Below are 22,131 nucleotides of genomic sequence, written 5' to 3'. Positions count from 1 at the left end.
AAGTGCCTTGAGGAAGTAAAAGGTGTTAGGAGGGTTTACAAACATAGGGGTGGACTGACCACCTGACCACTCCCAAGTGCCGTGACGATTACATCAAATCAATCATTCATGATTTGTCACATCCACAAACCACCTGTACTATTTACATATTTTTCTTTAAATGGATTCCTTTAACCCCTTAGATATATCGAGGCTCATTCCAACACATACTGCTCAGTTAGGTACCTTATAGGTTATCTTTCTATATCTTGTCCTAACACACACAAAAATTAACACATCAATATTTAAAAAAAAAAAAAAAAAAAAAAAAAAGGTCCAGGAGTGCCTTGGTTCAGTTGGTTTAAGCATCTGGCTTTGGCTCAGGTCATGATCTCAAGGTCTGGGGATCGAGTCCTGCATTGGGCTCCCTGCTCAGCAGGGAGTCTGCTTTCCCCTCTCCCTCTGCCTCTCCCCGCCCCCACTTGTGCACTCTGTCTTTCAAATAAATAAAATATCTTTTTAAAAAATCTTAAAAAGTTCCAAAGCTCACTTTGGAAAACAGAAAGACAATCTTCACATGAATGCCTGGCACACAGCAGGCATTCCGAAAGTGCCAGTCCCTCTTCTCTTGGTCAACTGTCCTAGAAAGAAAGTGATGGTCATTTTGAAAACTTGGTATCCCTAACTCTTCTGTCCATGGACGCTGCCCCACCCCAGTACATTCCCTAATGAAGGAAAGTCAATCTTAATCCAATCTTAGCCCAGTTCACTGATATACTATTAAAGGAGAGTTAAAACCAGTTGGCTTCACACCTCAGCTTAAATTTACAGCGAAGTCCAGAAATGCCAGCCCCAGAGCCAGGGAAAAAACCACTTTCATCCAACTCGGGGGAAATCCTATAAATCAGCATATCACATACATGTACACACATGCACACACACGTACAGGCACATATATACTCACACACACGCCCTTTCCTGAGCAATTAAAGACTTTTAACTTTTTTGAATTTAACTCGGTTTAATCATATTTCAAGTTTCAAAGAAGTGGGGCAGATTTAGGTCAGAGAAATTTAATTTTGCCTTAAAAAAAAATAAGTGGGAAGTACAGCCCTGGCATGCACGGGTCACAAATGTAATCCTGGCAGAGAAGGGAAGGCACTATTAGTGAGCAGAGAGGGCTGGCTATTTTCGACACTGATGTAGTCTGTCTGCATATTAAATTCATAGAAATTTTCTTCCTTGCTACAAAAAAAAATAATGCTCTGTACCATTAGTTTTTAAATAAGTAGCCGCTTCAGATGATCTTTCTTTCTTTCTTTCTTTTCTTTCTTTCTTTCTTTCTTTCTTTCTTTCTTTCTTTCTTTCTTTCTTTTTCTTTTTCTTTCTTTCTTTTCTTTCCCTTTCTTTCCCTTTCTTTCCCTTTCTTCCTTTCCTTTCCTTTCCTTTCCTTTCCTTTCCTTTCCTTTCCTTTCCTTTCCTTTCCTTTCCTTTCCTTCTTCTTCCTAGATTTTAAAAAAAAATGTATTTGAGAGAGGGAGACAGCTGAGAAAGGGAGAGAGCCAGGGATCGTGAGCAGGGGAAAGGGCAGAGGGAGAGGAAGAAGCAGACTCCCCACTGAGCAAGGAGAAGGACCCTGAGACCATGATACAAGCCGAAGGCAGATGCTTAACCGACTGAGCCACCTGGGAGCCCCTCTTTGTTTCTGATAAAGACACAAGTTCAAGAGATGTTTTATTTTCCTCTTAATTCCACCAAAAGAGACCCAGCTACGGAAGCGCCATGAAAGTGCCATGATGGCAAGCGATATTCAGCCCCAGTGTCCAGGGATGCTGGCGGGGGGGGGGGGGGGGGCTGTGGCAAATCGAGACCCTCCACTGTCACCATGGAGGAATGCACATCTCCCAATGGTCTGAGAGAAGCCAGAAATCTGGGCTGTTATGCGGACTCTCCTAATTTTTAAGCGCTGGCAACTCATTCAAATCAAAACACTCATAGGCCAAAGAAAGCACATCTGGGGGGTAGAGGTGGCCACAGGCTGCCCGTTTGTGACCTCTGATGGAGGAGGAAGAAACCTGGCTAGGAATCCAGAGATCTAGGTCTGGCCAAGGCTCTGAGACCCACTTAGCACATCGTGCCCACCCCCCACCCCCAGCTTGATCTCTCAGAGCCTCGCTTTTCCCATCTGTAGCATGCCAGGGCTGGCCTACTTTCTGTCCACGCTCTGCCATCTAGCAGCCTTGTCCGCAAAAGCAGTAAGTGGAAAGAGTGGCGTATCTGGGCCATGAAAGTGGGGCATAATTTGACACCATTTCAAAAAGCAGTAATTCAACGAGAAATGTTTCTCTTCCCCGGCTGAGGTTTTTGGAGGCAGTGGGCGTGTTTTTAGAAAAACACAACACACCAAGTCAGGAATTCCATCAGGAAAAACGTGGCAGCCCCGAATGGGCTCACATCTGGGGATTTGCTTGTTGAGAGAACATGCCGTTCTGCTTTCGACAAATGACCACGCAAGGCAAGAGACTGTGGGGCTGAAGTCGGCTCCTCTGGGAGCCCAGAGAGCAAGTGGCCCAGGACCGGCCGTCTGGTGAGCAGAGCGGAAGCACAGAGAGAGGCCTCCTATCTCCACGACCCACTCCCCGCAAAAAAAAAAAAAAAAAAAAGGCCACAAAGCTCTTGGGCACAATGAGCTTCACAGCCCCATTTGCCCACCCCAGCTTCGAAGGTAAGTCAACCTTCATCTAGAATTAAGCCCAACTTTCTAATTCCGTCTCTCAAATGGTCCTGAGATCCACCTGCCCGCCCCCCACCCATTTGCTAAATGTGGACTCTGGGCCAGGCACAATGCTAAGTGCCTTAAACACATTATCTCATTTAAGCCCAGAGCAACTCTCAACCTACCCATTCCACAGATGAAGAAACGGAGGCTTAGGCAGGTGAGCTTTTAAGTGGTGGAATCTGGATTTAAGCCTATGTCTGCACAAAACCGAAGCCTTCTAAAGCTACAGACTACTGTTTTTTTTTTTAAGATTCCACAGATAAGAGAGTTCATATGATATTTGTCCTTCTCTATCTGACTTATTTCACTCAGCCTAACACCTGTGATGTCCCCCATGATGTTACACATGGCAAGATTTCATTCTTTTTTATGGCTGAATAATGTTCTGTTGTAAACATATATCCCACAGTTTCTTTATCCTTTTGTCTATCAGGGGACACAGGTTGTTGGGAAATCTTAGCTATTAAAAATCATGCTGCAATGAACATAGGGATGCATATATTTTGGGGTTTTTTTAAGGTTTAAATAAATTGAATGAAAACATTTTTAAAAGTTGGGTTCTGTCAAGAAATATTAATCTTCATGGGGAGACCCCAATGAATCTGTCATGGAAAGAGGCCAGCGATGGATCCACTGAGCAGAGCCAGCCTGTGCCTGGGGAAACCATTGGAGGGCTCTTTCCGAACAAGGGAAAGAGACTCAGCTCCTCGGAGAGGGGAGGGTTCTTTTGCAAAGTTTCTCTGCCTCCTTTTCTCAAAACAAAGAGGAGACATGGGAGCACCAAGAAAACATGGTGGGACCCAGAGCAGTGGGACTTCTGGCCTGGCCATGCTCCAGCAGGGCCGTTTCGGACACCTTCTCTAAGATGGGATAATAAAAGAACCCCTTCGTGAGGATGCAAGGGGATGGTGTGCATCGAAGCACCTGCTCAAGGCCAGGTTTACAGAGGGTGCTCCCAACCTTCCCTCCCAACCTGCTTCCCCAATCACCCATTTTCCGTCTCCCAGATGCTCAGGCCCCAAGCCCCAGAGTCACCCTGGACTCTTGTCCCTTCCCAGATCCATTCTGTCAGCAAATCCCATTGGCTTGATCTTCGAAATACATCCCGAGTCCAACTACCCACCAGCCCTGCCGCCCTCCTCCTTCCCCTGCCCTGTCCCTGACCCTGTCTCCTGACCAAGTCACCAGGACCTCTTGCCTCAACAGTCTCCCAACGCCTCTGTGGCCTGCTCTCACGGCATCCAGAGGGATGCTGCTAAACATCAGGTTACATCCCTCCTCTGCTTGGAGCCCTCTGGGAGCTCCCACCTCACCCTCACTCAGAGCCGAGACCACAAAGGCAAGCGGGCCCTAAAAGGCCCTATATCTCCGAAATGCCCTATACCACGTCTCCTGGCCCCCTCCCCTCACTCTTCTGCTGACGCAGTGGACTTCTAACTACTCCTGAGCAGCCTCCCCACCAGGTCACTCTGGGCTTCGGGGTGGGCTCTCCACTACCCCCCCCCGCCCCCGCCCCCGGTGTGCAGGAGCAGACCAGCACCAGCCTACAAGAAATAGCTGCTAAATTTGCAGGAACTGTGTGAGCTGGTTAAACGACTGGTAGCTTGAAAGAGGCCACAGTGGGAGTCTTTATCCCATGGGAAGAGGCAAATGCTACAAATCAGGGCCTTTTATTTCCAGAGAGCCAAGTGACTTTCCCTTCAGTGACCATTCTATTTTAAATCAAGATTAGATGAAAAATACCACTCTTCCCTGCTGCACTACACCACTCCCCTTTTTACCTCCCTGCTGTTTTCCTCCATAGCACTCAGCATCCTCTGCCACACTATATGTATATGCAAATATATATATATACATACAAATAATATATACATAAATGTATATGCATATGCAAAATATATATATTTATATTTATATTTGTGTTCTTGTTTGCTGTCCATTGCTTTCCCTGAAAAATACAAGTTCCACGACAGCAAGAACCCAAGGTGAGTTTTGCTTTCAGTTGCTTGCTAAGGGCCTGGAACTGTGGCTGCCTCACAGCAGGTATTCAACAGATGTGTGTTGGATGGATACATGGTACCAGTATTCTAATTATGGGACCCTATGCAGGGACAGTGTTTCAGACACTTGATGGGATTTGAGGCACATGCAAAAGGCCCAGAATAAAATGCATCATACACAGTACTAGCCCAGGGGACAGATCTTCCGCTCTGGACACTCAGGCGCCCCTGGGGTTCCAATGCAGACCATCTCCATGAGCTACCAAGATGCAGTAGGCAACACACTGGACCAGGTGTGGGCCGATGCACTCTCTGAGCCACAGCTCAGAACTGGAGCTGGAGGAGACATCCAAGGTCCCTCTTTCCCATCTCCGACTCTTCAGCAAGCCTTGACTGCTGCCCGCGCTCCCCAGGAGAACCTACTGTTTGCAAGAATATTGAAAGTGGCATCCACCGTGGCCTCTCTGAGCTAAAAGTTAAGAAATTCTCCAAAGAGTCTTTAAGACGGTTCAGCCTCTCATCCAATGCTGAATTCCTTCTATAACATCTTAGACAGGCAGTCGTAAACGGCCTCAATGGTTGGCAAGTCTACCTATGATTAAACCAAAATCAGCCAGCTCATAACCTTTACTGCCAAACCTAGGTCGGCCGTGAGAGAACTGAGAGCAAGAGCAGCAATTCTCGCTTATGGTAACTCTTCGTACCAAACTGGTGATGGGTGCCTGGCACCCGGCGAACTATTTACTTCTGGAACGGGGAGTGGTCCATTTGCAGACATGTGAAATGCCAGCTCAGAAGGCACAAGACAGATGTCCAACCCCACATGGTAATAACACCAGGGTCAACAAGCTCTGACTTACCCGAAGACACACTGCTTTCTCCAATTTTGTTCATACTAGTGACCGACTTGGTTTATGTTTCACTTTTAGACTTTTGATGGAGACCTTAATACAGGAGAGATTTCCTTTCTTTCTTCAATTGACTGTAGGGCAGCCAACAGCATCATCCCAAAGGTCAACGGCAACTCACCCCGAGCCCCAGGGTTGGGGAGACAATAGGGCAGGGTGGGGACTGTGGTGAGCTATGACCCATCCACCTAAAAGAGGTTTCCCCACTCCAGTCAATTGAAGTCATGTGGGAATGTGGGCACAGCGTTGACAGATCTTCTGATTTTTTAATGGAAGCCAGAAATCTGCCTTCTTGTGTGAAATGTCCAGCTTTTCAAATGTTGGCTCTATTTTCTGTTTTAAATATTCTGCAGACCAAACAAAACGCATCTTGGCTGCCGGCTTGCAGTCTCCGTGCTGCATCGGACATTACCGCAGTGCCACCAGAGGGAACATGAAGAAATCCAGTGGGTGCCATGACGGAAGGCAAAGGTCAGAGGAGAAAAGGATGGCCAGAGGCCCAAGAATGTAAGCATAAGTACAGTCGGGACCACTCCTTCCACTCCAAGTGACACTGACTCTGTTCTAATCCTTCCTCTCAAGTCTGGTGCACCTCCCATGCTTGGCGGGAGCCTCCCAGATATTCAGTGCTAATTTTGTACGAGAGGCTACGAAAAAGGATGACCCTCCCTTGAACACCCTTACTTGAAAAAAAAGATAATCCTCCAGGCCTGTGGGAAAGAGCATATGGGAGGCAGAACTGTAGCGTGTCTTAAAAGTAGCAACCTTGCAGAAGGGTTGAAGAGAAGAGATGATACACATAAAGGGTGTATGTAGCACGGTGCCTGGAAACATGAAAAATTTCACAAATGGCACTGCAGTCCCACAGACAGAGTGGACGGGGCATATGTAGAAGTGCATCGTGATGCAGCTATGGGTCTGCAAGGAACCAGTCCACTCTCCACTTCCAGCAAATGTTGCTGACTTCAGTTTAGGAGCCTGTCTTTCTCACACCCCATTCCTACATCCCGAGGTGGTGCACAGCAGAGTACAGAATCGTCCCAAACAGGGATATCCAGTAAGGGATGGGCACATCCCCTACATTTGGGTTCTTGATCCAGCCTTACCTGAAACTAGAACTCCCCAGAACTTTTCATTTCCTGAAGTCAATACTTTTTTTTTTTTTAACTTTAGTCAACCCCCAAATTTTGTTACTTACATCCAGAACAATCTCAACAACTATGTGGTCCCTTGGCCGGGTTTCTCTTTAACTCCAGCTTTGGGGTGGAGACGGGAGACTATGAATTCAGTATTGGGCATGTCAGGTCTTTATTTTTTTTTTTTAATTTATTTATTCATGAATGACACACAGAGAGAAGCAGAGACATAGAGGGAGAAGCAGGCTCCCCGTGGGGACCCTGATGCGGGACTCGATCCCAGAACCCCAGGATCACGCCCTAGGCCTAAGGCAGATTCTCAACCACTGAGCCACCCAGGCTTCCCCACATCAGGTCTTTAAAGCACTGAGAGCTCTTCCCACTCTTGCACCCCCACTGCCCCAACCTACTGACTCAACTTCCAATCTCCTGATGTGGCTTCCTTCAGGGCTCCCCCCTTTTTTCCTCTTTCATGTCTGTAGCCATTGGAAACTACCACCCCCGTCCCTGCAATGTGAGCAACACAAGAAGTTCTTTGCCATTCTAAACAGTGGCTGACAACCATTATGAAACCTGCAAACATTTCACCACTCCTAAATCAACCCCAGATGACAAAATAATAATCATCAGGAAACTAATGAAAACCCGAAGGAGGACAGATTTGGACCACGTTGTCATTACCCACGATGAGGGATGATCAGGAAAACGTCCTGAGAAAGACATAAAAATGAAGCAAGCTGATTGCTCCTTGGAAGAAGTCTCAGCCCCTGTTCCCATGAGATTCTGGTCCTACATTTTCCTGGAAACAATTTTTAGCATCTCTTGGCATCCTTCTGGTCAGGGATTGGTGAAGAGAAAAGAGACAGCAAGATAAAGCCTTCACGCTTTTTCACTAAAAGGAGATTCCCAAGGTCAACGGCGGTGCTTGGGGACAGGAGTCACAGACTGGCAGCCTGTATGTGCATTCTGGTGGTTCCTCATGGTGTCTTAAAACTCGGGGCATTTCTCCTAAAATCCAGATTTCATTTTCAGTTGAAAGATCAGAATATCTGGCAATAGAGAGCCCACATTCCTCCCAGCTAATGACTCTGCCCATTTCATTAACTTTGTTACCTGTGTGGATACTTGGAGTTTGCAATTAGTGGTTTCAGACTTAGGTCTTGTGTATTTTTATTTTTAAAGATTTTATTTATTTATTTGAGAAAGAGACAGAGCATGAGAGAGAGCATGAGCGGTGGTGATGGGTGGGGGGAGCAGAGGGAGAGGGAGAAGCAGATTCCCCGCTGAGCAGAGAGCCCAGTGTGGGCTCAATCCCAGGACTCTGGGGTCATGACCTGGCTGAAGGCAGGCGCTTCACCGACTGACCACTCAGGAGCCCCTGGGTCCTGAGTATTTCTTTTTTAAAAATCATTCAAAATGATACTAATTTTTATTTTGGGCTAGCCTGACTGACACAGAATGGCTGCTGGATTCTGAGCCAGGCCCCACCCGATGGGGTCCCTCCACCGTGACCTCATCTGCCCCCACCCCTCCCTCACCCGCCCAGCTCCCTTCTCAAGGCTTTGTGCTTGCCGTTTCTTCTCTCTAGAATGTTCTTCCACAGACAGCAGGGCTCTCTCTCTCCTCCAGAGGCTGTCTGCTTAGTGAGGTCTCCCCACCCCAGGGGGCACCTTCTATCCACCTTCTCTTGATTTTTCCTCACAGACTTACCACCATCTGACATTCTGTGTACTTAAAGTATTTGGGTGTTTATTTTTGGTCTTTCTCCACTTAATCACAGCTCCGTGAGGGAGCAGACTTTGATTGTTTTCGTTTTCTACTGTATTCCTCATGTCCAGAGTAGTTCCTGGTACACAGCTGGTGCTCCCTACATATTTTGGAAGGAAGGAAGGAAGGAAGGAAGGAAGGAAGGAAGGAAGGAAGGAAGGAAGGAAGGAAGGAAGGGAGGGAGGGAGGGAGGAAGTTTTCCATATTCAAGAGTAAAGGGAGGCGGGGGTGGAGGGTGAATAGGGTGGACGAGGAAAGCAAAAGGAGCCAAACCCAGAAAGTCTGCACACTTGGTCACTGAAGACCAAGGCAGATGCTTCTAGAGAAAAAGGCCTGGTCCACTGGAGAAGAAAGGGGGCCAGAAGAAAAACGAGTCCTGAAGTTAGGGCTTATGTTGGTGCTGGAGTTTGCAGGGATGGGGGTCTCTGCTCAGCTATGGGCAGTTTCTCATCCGTGCAGATTTTAACCCTGACGGCTCCGACTGCCAGGCTGCCCACGGGGGACTTGTCCTGGCAGCTTCTCACGCAGGGATGAGGAAAGCCAGTGTCTCCGGCTCCATCCTAAGTCCTCTGGTCAAACCTGGTCCACTTTCCAACCTAAGCCTCACGTCCCAGGCATCTCCCCCTTGGCTCCCATTCCAGACCACACCACAGTGCTTGTGCCCCACAGGGAGACACGATTTCTATGGGGACTTGCTCCTCAACAGGTAATAGAGAGCATCTAACCATCACGGGCTGTGCATCAGGTGCTCTTGTCTGCAGGTCAGAGCTGCTCACTCTTAGGATGTGGACTCGCTTCACAAATGAGGAAAACAAAACAAAACAAAAAAACAAAAAAATCAAATGAGGAAAACAGACCAGGAGGGGTTATTATAAAGCCAAGGTCACGAGGCTAGTGAGTAGTAGACTCTGGATTTGAATCTTGACGGTCGAGCTCAGGTGCATTATGCTGCACCTAAAGCCATAGAATACACCACACACACACACACACACACACACACACACACACACACACACAAAAGCCCTGAAAAAAAGGAAAAAAATATAGCTAAGGCTAACACGCTCTTTGCTTCCTTCCCTCTCATGCCGGTCTGGAATTAATTAATTGTCCAGTTAAGTGAAGGTCAAAGGCAGTTAAAGAGGCAGGGGGTGCGGGAGTTATAAAGACAACCTCTAGAACCATACTCCGGGCTCTGTTTCTTACACGCTGTGTGACCTTAAACCAGTCACTTAACCTCTTTGTGCCTTACTTTCCTCCTCTAAAGTGGAAATAATTATGGCCCTTCCCTCATAGAATTATTGTAAGGCATACATGAGTTGCTGCCTATACTCGTTCGGAACAGATCCCAGCATGGAGTAAGCATTCTGATGTCATTTTTATTAACGTCATATTCATTCAAAGGCAAGTCATTCTTCTTTTGAAGATCTGCGACACAAGACTAAATGTGCCCAGACACTAAGGTGCCCTGAGACGACTTTAATGGCATCCTGGAGAGATCTCATTAGTTTCATCTTATTCCCCCTGAGAATGGAGTGCAGAACTGTAATTCCAACTAGTGGAAGGTTCTGTGACTTGGGGCACGTCACACCTCCAGGCTGGTGTTTCTTAAGTTTCACTCATGAAGTCGGCCTGCTTTTTGTGCCATGTACGCTACTAATTACCTGATGGACTTGATCATTCTTAAACCATTTTTATCTTAAGCAGTAAAAAGTTGCAAAAACCATTCGTTTTAAGATGCTCGTTACATCTTTCCCAAAAGCATACTTAATACAGACAGAACTCCAAAGAAAGAACAACGCTTGTGCACGTTTTAAGTTCACGTGGAAAGGGTACACAACACCCCATTACAAGGAAGCCTGCCCTTTGGAGGATTATAGATTCTTCCCAAATGTGCAAAATCCCAAGTAGCTACTGAAGAACAGACAAGAATATTCCCAGGGGCGAGCCACCTTCACTTTTGCTTCTTTTTAGAATACTTTGGGGGGGGTGCAAATCCATAATATCTAAGAGCGCTGCTCTCAGAACTACAGAATGTGTCCCACCCATCGCTGACCGAAGCTGTCTAACAAACCCGATGTGGACAGCACGTGCCCCAAGATCAAGTGAAGAGACTGAGGCTCAGAGGACTTGAGATGCCTGCCCTACGTCACACAGCAGGTGGGTGGCAGGGTGGGAAGTCCATCCCACACCCTCTTCTGCAGCCTCCCACCCTCTGATAACCTGACTCTTGGCCCCACATCAGAGCCAAGGGCCTGGTTTGGTCTGCGGACGAGGTGATGCCCCCCACCCCGGTTGGCAGAAACTGCAGGGGTTCTCAAAAAATGTCCCCTAGCGAAGAACATCACAGCCCTCTGCCACTGCCTTTTTTATTTGTTGTTCAAGAAAAAATCCATCCATTCTCAATGGCAAGGCGGATAAAAGGCCACACAGATGCAGGCTTGGTGAGGGTGAAGGATGTCACTGAAATGTAGAAAGAGGACACAAATCACAGGTCAGTCAGGGAGAAGTGTCTGGATCGTCTGTGCGCTCGCGCCAGCAGGGCTGCAGGGCACGGGGTGGAACCGGTCTGCGCTTTGGGATGGAATCTCGCTGAGCAGCCACTGGAGCAGTGCAAGGCTCAGTTTCCCTACTTGCTAAATGGACCTTTGTACGTCATGGGATTTTGTTTTGAGAGGACTAAACAAGCTTTGTGAAAGTGTCTGACACATCAAAATTCCCGCAGGAGACTTTTAAAGCCACTTCTTCCCTTCCCATTCCCCTCCCTGCACACTGAGAGCGTTTTCACTTGCAACTCTCAGATGAAGGCAGGCATACCTGTACGCGCGAATTCCTCAAAGTCACAAAAGTCTGGGGCAGTTTCATTGACCAGATAATAGCACAAAGGCTAAACATCAACAGGGGTACCTGAGTCTTCCAAGCACTCACCACGCCCCGACGTAGGAGCTATTTTATCTCCGTTCAGCAAACAGGGAAGCGGAGGCATAGCTCAGATGTGAACCCTGGCAGCAGGGCTTCCGAGCCCCAGCTGTCGGCAACACACCACCGTCCATACAGTCTGGTGAAGAGCAGCATTTAGACGACCTCAGCTCGTCAAGCATATCAGATCTGGAACATTCTGAGCGGGTACCATGCAAAGGTGGGGTTAGGAGGGGGCCACACGTCTTTGGCAGGATAAAGTAGCAGAAGAAAAAAATGAGAAATCTTTTGTTTTTCTTTTTCGATTCATTAAGGTTTGTTGGGGTGAGCAAGAACCTCATTTTTTTTCTTCCCATGACTTCCCTTTTATTTTAACGGGGAAACGTGCATTTCAAAGACTGCTCAATAGCAGCGTTGAAGTCTCAAGTTCAATCACAATGTCCCCATTGTGATTGGGGGACTCCTTGGCCTTTAAGCTTGGGTTATAAAAATTTGGTCTGAGCCCAAAGTCTGGCTTTAATAGAATATTTTAATTTTGTTTAATGAATATTATTTTAAATCTGTTTGGCAGTTTTAAAATGTGTTCTTTTATTTTCAAATTAAAATTTACTAATGTTCAGTGCTTTCCTGGGGGTGAAGGTGCAGCAAAGAGGTAGGAGTGATAATAACACAAGCTACCATTTATTGAGTGCTTACTATGTGCCAAACACCCTGCTCCGAGCTTTATGGGTGCCACCTCTTTTAGCCTTCACCACCACCCAGGGAACAGAGACCACTGCCTCCATGGTCTGGGAAGCCGAGAGAGTCAGCCCCCACCTGAGATGGCACAGTTAGTGAGTTGGGGGTGGGTGGGTTCAGGTTTGTCAGAACTTAGGATCTGTGCTCTTAACCACTGCCCTACAGTTTCTTGATATTGAAAAAGGACCCAATTCACCAATAACTTAAAGGGACATCGACAACCCAATCTGTGACTCCCTATAATCTCAAGGGCAAAAAGAGCTGGCTTGAGCCTAAGAGCTACCCTATTGGGTATTCCATATAGGCAGGCACTGCAGCAAAGCAAAGTGTTTTATACGTCCTGTCTCATTTAAATTCTCACAATGGCCCTTTGGAGCATTTATAAGTGTTGTTATTATAGCATCTCCATTTTCTAGAGAGGAAACTGAAACCCAGTTTTGTGCAGCTTATAAATAATAATAATGATAATAGTAATAAATAACATAGCCACCAACTCTAATTCATACTGTTTGCCGTGCACTATTGCAAACACTTTATATGTAGTCACTCCATCTCCACAACTCTTTGGGGGAAGGCACACAGTTATCCACTCTGTTTTACAGATGAAGAAACCGAGGCACAGGGAAATTTGGTAACTTGCCCAAAGTTAAATAGTTGGTTTATGCAGAGCAGGGATTTGAATCCAAACAGCCCGGCTCCTGGGTTCATGCTCTTAATCTGTAGGCTATACGTCAGAGTCAAGGCTTAAATTCAGGAAGCCTGATTCCTACCTCCCCACACCACCACCACTTGTTCCCCACCACCTCTTGACCAAAGCAGAAGGAAGGTCACACTCCCCAACATAGTTCTAGGCACAAAAGCCAGTATACTGCTTGTTGAATTAGGCAGGCCTGCTTTGAAGTAAGAGTCTACAAAGTTGGGTCTTTTTCTCCAACCTGCTGCTTGAATAGCGGGAAGCTCAAGAAGTCATATCACTGCCCTCTAGATCCTCAAAGGTGAAGAAGAGGCAGTCCCATATTGGTGGAGACGCATTGGGATCCTGCTATCAGAGGTGCCAGATCGGGTCCTTTTTGCCTCTGGATCTCCAGTAATCAGCCCAGCGCCTAAAACACTGCTCAGTAAATACTGCCGAATAAATGCATGAAAAAATGAATGCATTTGTAACTTTCCCCCAGCACCATGCAATGTATCAGGCACATAGGAGGCACTCAATAAATCACAAATCAGGGAGATGGTCTATGCCATGTCCTGTCCCAAGAGCATGTCTTTCCTTGTCAACAAAATTTGTCTTGTCATATTGCAATAGCTCAAGGGTCAGGAAACTTATTCTATAAAGGGCCATGCGGTCTTACAGTAACTACTCAACTCTGCTACTTTAGCCCAGAAGCAGCCATAGGCAATTCCTTAGGCCCGCTACCTGCAGAGATGTGGCCACCATTTCAATAGATTCCAACACTAAACTTTCTTTGATTTCTACAAACAAGGACAGGCTCCAGATTCTCTGAGAATCAGCAGATGTCTCTTATTTCTGGATCCAACTTTTTATGTGACCATCAGCTAAAATCCCCCAAGCAAAACAAGTGGAGATTAACTTTGAAATCTGGCTCTCCGGGCCAGACTTGTAGAGGAAAGGTAGTTTTTATTACACCAGGGGGGCCTGGATATCCGAGTGGTTAAGAATCGAAACTGGGTCAATCCTGGCTCCAACATGAGCCATGTAGCCCTGGGCAAGTTACTTCACCTCCCTGAGATTCAATTTTTGCATCTTTAAAATATGCAAAACAATAGCACACTCCATCTAAGGCTGTTTGGAGATGGAAATGTGTTTGCTTAGCGTGGTGCCTAGCACATAGTAAGTGTTCAATAAAAATGGGCCACTTGTTATGACCCCAAAAGTCTTATGTTTTCTTAAAAACAAACAAACAAACAAACAAACAAACAAACAAGAACTAATTTGCTAAAAATGAATAAAGAAAGGACAGACAAGATGCAGGAAAAGACATTTCTAAAATCAGGTTCCTAAAGACACCCCAGCAAGGCATTCCAGGGATCCCAAAGTGTCAGAAAATTCTCCCTTCTAGATCAAACCACTAGTGTGCCCTCCAATTTCTCTTCCCCCTCCCCCCAAAGCCTGCTTCTATGTCCTTTTATCACTCTGCCTTTCTTGTGGGCGCCAAAGCAACGCAGAAGACATTTGGAGCCTTGCAGACATTTGCTGAGTTTAAGACATTCTTTCTCCCCTCCTTCTCTGCACGTCCCCCTCCTTCTCTGCCCATCCCAACATTAACGTCTCCAGGGAGCATGGTCTCTGTAGCAAGCGGACAGCACCAGAGAGCTCTGGCCCGTGGCAGACCAGAAGTGAATAATCTCCTCGGCTCCATTCTTCTCCACAGCCGGATGGGGCCAAGACTCTGTTTACAACACAAGCGGCAAGTCACAACTTGTCATGCCACATGACACCATCCCAGCCGCGAGTCACCACTTCCCTCTACTGTACCAGTCACACAAAAGGCCAGAGGTACAGGAATCTGATTCCTGTGCTCCTTCCCTATCCACCACCTTCCCAACTGAGAAGGACATACATACCTTTGCTGGAGAGACAAATGTTTCTAGAAAACCCTGAAACAGAAGTCCCTATACCTACAAATGATACATACCCACAAAAGAAAACACTCTCTTTGCATTGACATCCTTTCTGTCTGTCTCTCTTTTTTTCTTTTTAGATTTTGTTTATTTATTTATTTATTTTTTGAGAGAGAGAGAGAGCGCACAGATGAGTCTGCTTCTCCCTCTCTGCTGAGCAGGAAGCCTGACGCAGGGCCTGATCCCAGGACTCCAAGATCCTGGCCAAAGATGAAGGGAGACGCTGAACCCACTGATGCACCCAGGAGCCCCCTTCCTATCTCTTCTGAAAGGAGGCTTCCTCCCTACATGGGGTTTCTATCAGCACTGAGGCTGGTACCAAACTCGGGGATACACTAGACCCCCTCTGTCTCAGTGCCTTTCAGGGAGCTGCCCATCAACAAAGACCTAAAGGTGTGTACTCACACGGCGCACCCCACATGCTAAAAAACACATCTGTGTTTGTAGGAACAAGAAAGAAATTGCTTTGGAGACAACTAATACCTTAACCTCGAAGTGACTATAGGAAGGGGATGGGAGGTGAAGGAATTGACCAGAAGGAAACAAAAGACATTTCGACCTCTGCTGCTCCGGCTGCAGCAGATCCAAACACCAGGAATGAGACTTCTGCCTCCGAGTAAGGGGCAGCCCTGGAACCTGCTTTTTCTGCGGGGCTGGGAGAGGGGAGGGTTCCGAGGGGGATGGGAATTCCAGCCTCCACACCTCACTTGACCCCAAGAGCGTCTTCATTCATCCTCAGAGCCCTAATCAAATTGAGATCTTTCAGCCGTGGGCTCTGCAGCCCCCATTTCTGTGTCCACTTCAACCAAACACATCTACCAGCAGGAATGTAGAGTTGGCCGAGGTAAGGAGAACTGGTGGTTTTCGCTCTGTTTTGGTGACCTTCATAGGGCTTATTTATGCACTTTAAGCTCATGACCTAATACATGTTGGTTTGGCTTCTCTTGTCATAATAGCAGCCTGTAAAAAGCTTTTGAGAATTCCCCATGTTTTCTTATTTTGGGTCAAGAAAATAAAATCGATATCTAAGTAACCTAAAAAAAAAAAAAATGGCCCGTACAATCTAAAAATTTGGCATGTTTCCCCTAGGACTAAAGCTATCTTAAAGCCTCAAAGAGCATCAAAGTGAAGACTGGCCATTGTCATTTTTTAAGGTGAGCTATTTGGTCACAGCCTATGTGAGAATTAGCTAAGAGGGACTTTTTGACATAAGTCAAACAATGACATTTAAAACTCACGCTAAAGCAATTACCGTGGATTTTTCCGTGTTTTTCCCATTTCTTAAACAGAAGTGTATATGTTTTCAGCATAGTTTCTTGCTGTGATTTTCTTTCTTGGCAAAGCCACATCTTACCATGAAACCCCAAGTATGCACGCTACAGAACAATAATGGTTGAAACAGACCCGGCTGTCTCTGGCATGATTTTTCTTTACGAAATTAAAATGTCTTTTGGCTAATACGCTGTACGTTTCAGTTATGAAAGGCCATTCTTGGGAGATGAATAGAAAAGAAAGGGGAACTGACAGAGTCAGCTGAGGCGAGACACAAGTGAGTTGCTATATTCATACAGTAGTCAGGCCCTCCAGTTCCTCATTCTTTGGGGGGGGGGGGGAAATGTCGATTTTTATCTCTACTCCTCTCGTTACATTCACAGGGAGTCGCCAATTCTCTTCGGAATGACTCTGAGTAGGTAGGGACAGATCCGTGACGTCTGGGAACGTGCAGATTTTAAAAATCTAACTCTACTAGATACTCACAAGGGAAAAGAGTGGGGGAAAAATCCAGTGCCAAGGAAAATCAGCACATGTTACTGATCCAACGCTCTTGATGCAAAACGACAAAAAAGTCCTACCTTCTTTTAAACACTCTGTTCATCTCGGAATCTGCCTAAATTAGCCATCTCATGGCAAAGAAAGTGGACCATGTGCACAGTCTCAAAACTGGTCAGATGTAAACCTGTCTCCCTCGCCTATCTACTCATCTGAGTTCCTGTTTTCAATTTCTGGATACGTCGCAACGCGGAGGCAGACGCTACAAAAAAAAAGCACTAGCAGGCACATCTTTGCCCTAAACCAGGATCCTCAAAGGGCAATGACAACAGCAAGGAGGCCCCGCTTTCTAGGGACCCCGGATTGTGTGCAGAGCCCCTCTCATCCATCCTGCCAGGCTCTGTCCCAGAGTGGGGGCCCTCTCAGCCTCCCCCCTGACACTCTGCCTGCCGGTCCCAGATTCAGGCAACTGACGTCCTCATTAACCTTCAAAGTGGCAGAGATAAATCATTCCAGTTACCTGACTCTTGGGACCACCTGTTCCAAATTATTTTTCGCTCTCCAAATGTTTATAATCTGACCCCCAAACAACAACCCACTATAGTGATCCAGCACCTTCCGGTAAACTCGATTCGGACCGTCTACCAGAACATTTTAGGGCCTTGCCACTGCCCGTAAACTTACTGACTCTTTTTAGGAACTGAAATGTGTAGCATTATAGTATCAAAGAACAAATTGAATTAGGCCTTGTAAATAAACATTTTCCTTTACGGAACCGTATACAACGTGCTGAATATCATGACTCAGGAAGGCTCATATTTGTGTTTTCTCCATAATTGATACGATTTTTCTTCTGTTTAAAACAACAATAACAACAAGAAAAACATCAGGGAAAATTCAGAAAATAACTGAGTTCCGTGCATTTCGGACCAGCCTAATTTGGCATCTCTTTCCAAGGGAAAGGGGAGCAGGAATGTTCTCTGGGCCAAGGTTTTCATAGCACATGGGTAAGGCACCGTCCGCAGAGGTCTGAAGGCCTCGGTTCTGCTTTCCCTGGCTCTGCAGCCTCTCGTGAGTCATCTGATTTGAGACTCAGTTCTCTGGTTAACAAAGTTGAGCTATGATAATAATAATTAATGCTACTAATACTAATACCACTACTAATAATAGAATTTAGGGCTGGCACACAAGTGTTCAATACGTAGCAGGCATTTCCATCTCATTACTACTAAACACAAGGATGGAATTTGCAAATGCAGAGAAAGGGCAAAGACACCAGCAGGAGAAGAGTGAGGGAAAAAAAAAGAAGAAGAAGAAAAAGCAGCAAAACTAAATTGAAAAGCTTGTGGCTTCTTTGGTTCTCTATCCCCTGAATATACCTGGAAGGTACTTCGTACCCTGAAATCGATTTTAAATCACATGCCATGAAGAACAAGTTCCGGCCCCCTCCGACTCATTTACAGAGACAAGTGGGTCTGAGCCAGTCACTTCAAGTATTTGCCACCTGACGGAGGGTGTTTATCCTCGGATTAGAAGAGGTGTTAGTTAGTCAAACACCATTAGGCCAGTTAAGATCTTCAAATAGCGCAAATGAAGCATTGTCTCAAGCAAATTCTCTGCTAATCGTTTCCCTACTAGAATCGTCTTTGGGTTGTGTACATTTGGGGCTGTCCAAACTGCCACCAACAATAGGGGATGTAGGGAATGGGCCATTCAGGAAGCTGTTAGGATTTGGAGGGTGGGGGTGAGAGAGGAAGGTGGGGAGCGAGAGGGGCGCCGTGGGAAGTGTGCATGAGTGTGTGTGTGTGTGTCTTCTGTCAACAGGCTGTGTTTTCTCAACTCTGGGGTTAATTCTCTGTAGAGATTCCTTTTTGAGCAGAGTCCACCAACTCCTTTTTGAGAGCAGCTAGCTAGAAAAAAAAATTCCTTCCACCAACAAAACCCAGTCTTGGCAAGAGTCAGAAGGTTCAGCCTTTGGAGGTAACTGAATAACCAGCCACCTCACCCCCATAAGCCCCACAGATACAGAGAACACATTGGTGGGCAGATTCCCCCCTCAATAAAAAATCTTTTGGGGATTGAGGTTCTCCTGTCCCCCAAGCAGTGCCTAGGAGGCCAGACAGCCTAGCACTTTATCTGTGCCTAGGTGAGAAGCAGATGAGTTTTTACCCTGCCACATGAGAGAAAGCCTTCTCCCCCAGCCTGCACACATGCACACGCGTACACACACGTACACTCCCCCCACACACACACACACCTCAGACCTGTGGCCACTGCCTCATACTTGTGCTGTTAACTTCTTGCAAAAGCATTTTTATAGTAAGGAGGCCTGCCCAGCAAAGACAAAACCCTACCTGGAGACAACATCCACCCATGCCTTATAGAAGGGAACATGCTGTTGGAGGTGTGCGTGGATATTTAGGGACCGGCAAAGGTCTGAACAAGATATTTCCACTCCCTTCATTTTCTGCTGACAGCTATGGGCTCTCTCTCTCTTTCTCTCTCTCTCTCTCTCTCTCTCTCTCCGAGAGAGAGGCATCTGTCATGAGCTGCTGGGAACCCCGCTTATGCACCATAACGGCCTGCGATTTTATTATACAAGGAGTTTATTGCTGGCCTAATTAGTTTCAAACTGGGCATTCCAGCTGAGGACACCTAAAAAACATCTGGTGGAAGAAGCGAGAACGGGTCCTCGTTCGGAGCCGGTTACGGTTGGATTTCTGCATAACTCTGGTCTCCCGCGCCCGAACACAAGTTATCTTTGGAAAAGCAACTGAAAAAATAAGGAAATGTTTCTTCTTTGTGGGAAGGGAGTCATCTTGTCATGGGGGAACGCAAAACGTCTTAAAGTGGACGCTCTTGGACCGTATATACCTTTTCACAAACTGCCGGGGTCCTCCTTATCTGGCTTCACCCAATTCAAAATGTACTTAGCTCCACCATAGAGAGTTGTTTTTTTTTGTTTTGTTTTTTGTTTGTTTTTTTTCTGAGGACTCCTTCCTTATTCCAACAGCAGCTAGCATTTTATCAATTTATCCGTCTGGAACGAGGCTTGCAATCTTGTACGTGCAATTTAAAGCAGAAGTAAGACCACATATTTGAAACAGCATGTCTTGGGTGTTTTTGCCAAATGGTAATCCTATAACAAGTCAACAAATCATAGCTCTTTATGATGTGTTTAATACAACACAAAAGGCATGAAAAGAAGACTTTAGAACTTAAGTGATGAAAGCATCTGGTTTTTAAAAAATCCCAAAGAATCGGAATAACATCTTTTTATTTTATTTTATTTCCTGTAGCCATTTAACATTAGGAAAGAGACTGATCCGTTCATAGAGTATTCTCTTACGCACACAGCCAGTACGCGAGGTGAGCTGTTTCCAAGGCAGAGGAAAAATGCCAATTCCTTTAAGATAAAACAGTTAATAATACTGCGAAGCTAAACATCACAAGAGAAGAACGGCCAGACTACCAAGGACGTGTAGGACCCACGATCGGCTTTTACAAAGTTGAGGCCCTTTCGGATCTAGTCGCATTGGTCCAAAGTGCCAAACAGTAGAGTTTCCTCCAAGGACAAGGAGATTTTTTTTTCCCCCTTACAAACACGACTTTATGTTTAGTCAAAAGCAAGATTCAAACCATCACCGTTTATGACATACATCTTTTATTATGTTAGTCTCAGGATGTCTAAAGGCAAGGAAGTATAATGTTTAAGGGGTTCAAAGACGGGGAGAGAAAGAGTGGAAAAGGCGAACCTTTCTTGGGTAGAGCTGCCTGGAAGATTTTTCACCAAGATTATTTTTAAAAGGAGGTCTCCCTGCCCTGCCTCCCCCCACCCCCAGCGCCCCACAAGGCCCAGAGGCTGGAAATGTGGCTACTGGTTCAGCCGTCCTACTCTGGGAGTAGAAATGGCACTGGGGCAAGAAAGGGCTCATGAAAGGGCTCAAGATTTGGTTTTGAAATACAGCAATCATCCGCCGGTTATAATTTCCTTTGGAAGGGAGCTCCGTAACTCAAACATAATTCAGCACTCAAATCCTTACTCGGTGTTTGTAAATCATCCTGCCTCCCGGCTCTGCCCTCGCTCAACAACCGGCCCCCGAGGTTCACTCGCTTCGCTGTACCTGGTCACGAAAAGGTACCCTCCCCACCGGGAGCTGATTTATCCCTCCACGTTACAAATATCTAAAAGAAAAGTCATTAAAGATCACGTAGCGTTTCGGGGAGCAAGGGGGGACGGAAGGAAGCGGGATCCATAAAGATGCAGCTCAGGCTCGCTTTGCAAAAAAAAAAAAAAAAAAAGCACTCAGCCCGCAGCGTGCACGCCGGGCGCGCTCGGGAGCAGCGGGGTTCCCGGCCGGAGCGCTTCGCCTCCAGCCCCTGAGAAATGCGCTCCGAGGACCGCGCGATGCGAGTCCTTTCAGGGCCAGGCTCTCCGAGGATCCCCGGCGCGGCCGGACTCTATTTGGGGGCAGGAAATAAATCTGCGGGGCTGAGGCCAGCACGGCCGCTGAAGCTCCAGCCTGCACGGCCAGCAGGCAAGTCCTCTCTCCACTTTCTCCCATTACAGCAAAACCCGAGGCTCCGTCTCCACGGTCTTCGGAAGCAAAGTTTTTTTTTTTTTTTTTTTTCCCCCAGGTTGCAAAAACTCAGGCTTCAGCCAGCGCCGGGACGTCCGCCCCGGTGCAAAGCCCCCCACCCCCCACCCCGAGCCGGCCCCGCGCAGGGTGGGCGAGCCCTTCCCGCCCCGTCCCGGGGGCTCCACGGACGGCGCCCGTGGGCGTGCGGGGGGCTCCCGGCGCCTCCTCGGTTCGGACCCGGGGGGTGCCGGGGCAGGGAGGGGAAAGCGGGGGACACCCCTGGTCGCCGACCACCCGGGTCCGGAAAGGAGCCAAAAGCAACCCACCGCGTCTACACCGACCCGCGCGCATGCACTTGTCCCGCGCGCCCGAGTGCAAACTTGAGTCGCTGCCCCCCCCCGCCCCCCACTCCGAGCGCCCGAGGAAACTGAGGCCCGGAGCCCGGCTTTGCCGGGACGGCACGCGCCCGCGGTGCCCGTGCGCCCCCGCCCCTCCCCGAGCGCCCCGACAGCTGCGGAGGCGCCAGCCCAGGGGTCCGCGTGGGCCGGCGCAGGCGGGGAGCCCGGCGGGAGGTACTCACCGCGCGCGGTGGAGAGGGCGCCCCGGCGCGGGCGGGCGCGGGTCCGACGCGGCCGGGCTGACTGCGCGGGCACCGAGCTGCTCTGCCGCCGCGCCGCTGCCTCCGCCTCCGCCTCCTGGGCTGCGGCGGCCGCTGCCTGCGCGGGGAGGACCGGCCCCTTCCCCTCCCCGGGCCGGGCCCTCCCTCTGCCCCCGCCCGGTCCCCGCGCCGCTGCGTGGGCGCGTGGGGGCGCCGAGGCGCGGCGCTGGGCTCCGCGGGCGCACACGCCTCCCCCCCTCCGGCTGGACGCGCGTGGCGCGGGGACCCGGCCCTGCCGCCGCCGCCGCGCTGCTCTC

General features: G+C 47.8%; 1 protein-coding gene across 2 annotated transcripts in view; it reads right to left on the bottom strand.

Moving 5' to 3' along the window:
• The window catches only part of EYA2 (EYA transcriptional coactivator and phosphatase 2), a 262,669-nt gene extending 240,738 nt beyond the window's left edge, over positions 1-21,931 (bottom strand). For both annotated transcript variants that reach the window (XM_049100621.1, XM_025470310.3), the window contains exon 1: positions 21,797-21,931. The gene's annotated coding sequence lies outside the window, so the exon portion shown is untranslated. The remainder of the gene's footprint in view (positions 1-21,796) is intronic.
• Positions 21,932-22,131: the final 200 nt, after the last annotated feature.

Source organism: Canis lupus, chromosome 24, assembly GCF_003254725.2.
Source record: "Canis lupus dingo isolate Sandy chromosome 24, ASM325472v2, whole genome shotgun sequence".
Taxonomy (NCBI): Eukaryota; Metazoa; Chordata; class Mammalia; order Carnivora; family Canidae; genus Canis; species Canis lupus.
The sequence above is the reverse complement of the archived record's forward strand: the minus strand, read 5'-3'. Positions and strand labels throughout refer to the sequence as shown.